General features: G+C 56.0%; 1 long non-coding RNA gene across 1 annotated transcript; it reads left to right on the top strand.

Moving 5' to 3' along the window:
* Positions 1 to 1,611: 1,611 nt before the first annotated feature.
* On the top strand, positions 1,612 to 2,659 carry LOC121103700. The gene is made up of 2 exons (XR_005835891.1): positions 1,612 to 1,792; positions 2,310 to 2,659. It is a non-coding gene; the product is annotated as an uncharacterized LOC121103700 (long non-coding RNA).
* Positions 2,660 to 3,828: the final 1,169 nt, after the last annotated feature.

Genomic DNA, 3,828 nt, shown 5'->3' with positions numbered 1-3,828 from the left:
TGGTTCATGTTGGGCCCAGCCCCACAGAAATTCTAGGTATTCTGCGTTTGTTAAAGCCACCCATAAGCCTCCACGTACAGAGTCATATACTGATGGACTAAAGAAGGGGGGGCTGCTGGGTTCCTGCTCTGGGGAGCTCCCAGAGTTGCTGGAACAGTTATGCTAGGCTTGTGTGCTAGATGGCCCAAGACCTGGGGCTGGGAAGGGGGACACGGGTTGGCCTGAATGTCTGGTGTGGACATGTGTGGTGTCCAGATTTTCTCCAGAACAGAAACTAAAGTTCAATAATAAAGAAGGTCCTTTGATTCCCATTCTGCTAAACTAGAAATGCTCTTTAGTTGTAAACCCACCCAATGAGATAGAAGCTGTTACTTAGGGTCCATAAACATATTTCCTGAGGCTCACAGACCCTTATCTTGGGGGGGGGGCGGTGGCCAACTACCCACCAAGGGGTTCTCCCCACCTAGACATAGCTACACTAGGCGCAGAGCTAGCCAAAGAGTGTCCCAGAATGTCACTCTGGGCCCCCCAAGGGAACTGCTGGCCCTGAAGTTCCTCCAAATGGATCCAGATTTATATCCAGAGTCACCCAAGTGTCTCCTAGATCCTAGAGTGTGGACTGTGGATGGTGAGGAGTGGACTGTCACCCCAAGAGCCTTTACTCCTAGTCCAGGGCCCCACACTGTGGGGGAAAGACGGATTCTGGGTGCCCCAAGTGTCTGGGGTTGGGGTGTCAACAATCACTCAGCAGCACATAGAACTGTACATGTGTGTGTGTATGTGTGTGTGTGTGTGTATGTATGTGTGTGAAATGACCGAAACACACACACCACGCAGAGAGAGAAGAGACAGGACCTGGCCAGCAAGCACAGGTGGTAAGCACGCAGACTCAGAGAGGCCTCTGGAGCCCCGTGCTTCTCCTGGTGTTCACCAGTTTGTACCCGCTGATCATAGCGGTTGTTGTGACAGTCTTGAACACTTCGACTTCTCAGAGCTTTCTCGTCCCTTATCTCCTTTGATCTTCACCGCAATTTCACAAGGATCACCTTCCTAACTCCCAAGATAGAAAGCTCTGAAGTCAGAGAGTTTCAGTAACTTGCCTAAGATCACACAGCTTATTAGATTTAACATTTGATGTTTCCAGTGGGTCAGAAATGTCTTGTTTTTCAAAAAAAAGACAGCACTTTGCTTTGTGGCTCATTGGTCTAACATACATCAGGTCTAACATTGGTCTAATACAGCCCAGGAACTTGCCCCTGTAAGACCTTCTGGGCTTGGGCCAGGGTGGGGTATGTGAACAGCTGCCTGACAAGATAAGACCATAAATAAAAGACTAAAATTCTTGAAAAAAGGCAGCTCCCACAAGACTTGCGACCTGCGGCTCAATGTCAACTTATTTGCACACGCTCCCATCACCTGGGCGTCCTCTCCCGGGGTGCCCCACATGTCCTCTCCCTGCCTCTTGGCATCCTTGTGGCCAGGCCTGCTCCCAGAGCAGAATCCCCGATCGAGAAGGGGGAGCAGCCCTCCTCACTGCTCTCCAAGCTCTGCTCATATGGGCAGGATATACACACACACACACACACACACACACACACACACACACACACACACGATGACTTGACACAGGCAAAGAAAGCAAACACAAGCGGGGGACTGAGCCAGCTGCAGGAGCTTCGCAGGGCCACACCAGGGGGTGGGTGCAATGAGCCGAGAGGCCCCCCTGGGGGTGCTGGGTCCAAACAGCTGTGTTCTGTGTTGGGGAACTAACTCTCAGGCTAAGCTCTGGTCGGTATGTAAGTCCTGAGGCCCTTCCACGTATAGTCTGCAATGAGCACTCCTGGCAGGAGCGGGGGGTGCTTAGACCTCACAGGCTCTGACCCAGGTCCTGAGGCTCCCCTGGGGTCTGGAGCAGGAAGGTGAAGTGGCAAGAGACCAGCCCTCGTCCCCAGCAAGGGGCAGACCGGAGGTGCTTCCGCAGAGGGCTGGGCCAGCCACCTCCTGGGGCCAGAGAAAGCCAGGCCTGTCCCGGCCCAGCCACAGAGCTGCACCAGCACGCCTCCTCCATTCCAGCGGGTCCTCCCTGACAATAATGGCCTTCTGAACAAGCTGGGAGGGAGAAGCCACCGCACAGAGGAGGAAACATAGAGGACGCGCGCACCGGGTCACACTCAACCGACCGCCGGGCCTCCTTGCCTTCGTGCAGCTCTTCCTCCCCGCTGGCTTCATTTGAGATCTTCTGGAGGTTGATTTAAATCAAACTTAAAAAAAAAATCCCTACCTTGTATCCCCTGGTTTATGTTCCCTAGGCTCCAGTTTCCTGCTTGTAATTTGGACCGCACCGAAAAGATATAAACATCTCTCTGTTTGAAGAGCCCCCTGAGGAACCGACGGCAGCTCCGGGCCGGGCCTCGATCGGGAAAGCGCTGGAGGTCAGAGACGCCAGGCCTGCTGGCCCTACCCGCCCCGGGGCCTGGGGGTGCCGCTGCAGATGGGCTGTTGGCCGGCTTGGGGAGCGCGCCGGGAGACCGGGAGGAGGGCTCTTCTGCTCCCTGTACCACCGCTGTGTCTGCGGTTACGGCCGGGCACCTAATTTATAAGCTGTTTTTACTGCTGTTGTCAAACAGCCACAAACCAAAGAAATAAAGTAGCCGAAGGAACAATGTCTCCCCTCTGCCTGGGCCCTCCCAGGCTGTCTGCTGTGTCAGGGCCTCTGTCTCAAGAGCTGAGGAGCCAATGTCCTCTGTGACAGACCCTCTAAAGTGACTCCCCCTGGGCCCGGTTAGGACGGGAGACATACTGGGGGAGGTTGGTGGGGACACCAAAGCTGGCTCGCCGCCATGTTGGAACACCTCAGCGGAGTGCTCCCCCCAGTGGAGTGCTCCCCGGCCCCCTCCAGAGGGAACCGAGGACCTGCCCCCACCTCGCTGCCTCCTGGCTGAGCCTACCTGGAACCCGCTCTCTGACCCTTTATGTGGCTCCCTCGCCAGCTTCTCCGTGGTGCCGAGAGGACCAGGGCCAGAGAGGATGTTTGGCAGAAAGAAGGTGGTGATAATGTCATCACCCCAGGGCTCCATGCTATCCCCCCTCCAGGGACAGCCCAGCCATCATCACTCTGCCGGCCCACAGCCCTCAGGGTCCATAATGGATGGCCTCCGGACTAGCCCTTGAGTGTGCGGTGCTGTTCCCTCGTGGGGAATAGTGTCTTCTATAAAATGATACTCTAGACAGCTTTGAGGCCCCCTTCTTGTCACTCCCGGGCAGGGCCCATGGCATGCAGGCGATGGATACGTATGTGACGGATGAAACAGCATGATTCTGGGAGGGAAAGGGGGCAAAAGCCCACGAGGGAGGGGGCTGGGAGGTAGTGTAAGGGGCCCCCCCCAGGGAGGAGTTGGTAACCACTACGGACCCTCCCACTGGACTCCGGGGAGGGGAGCCAGGAGGAACTGGCACTTTCTGACAGCCACTGCTCTCTGGTGGGCCTCAAACACATCGACTGTTTGGGTAGGTGCTGAGGGCCTCAGATGGCCCCTTCTGCAGTGAGAAATGTCAAGGCAAGGCCTCTCATTAATCACGCAAGGGGCGCAGAGAAGAGGGATCGCTTCTCCCGGGGCATCCAGCAGCGTGTCACAGAGCTGAGTCCTGAGGGCTGAGTTTCCTCGCTGGAGGAGAAGACAGCTGTGGAGAGCGGGGTAGGTCATGGTAACTCAGGTGCTGAATCCTGTTTGCTCTGGTTCAGCACAGACAACCAGGGGCAGCCACAGCTCTGAGTCAAGACCACCTTCTCTCCACAGCCACCCAAACCACAAGCTCACCTAGACCCAC

The sequence above is a fragment of the Ursus maritimus genome, unplaced genomic scaffold (genome assembly GCF_017311325.1).
Source record: "Ursus maritimus isolate PB19 unplaced genomic scaffold, ASM1731132v1 scaffold_2, whole genome shotgun sequence".
Taxonomy (NCBI): Eukaryota; Metazoa; Chordata; class Mammalia; order Carnivora; family Ursidae; genus Ursus; species Ursus maritimus.
Note: the sequence above shows the minus strand (reverse complement) of the source record. Positions and strands in the feature narration are given on the sequence as shown.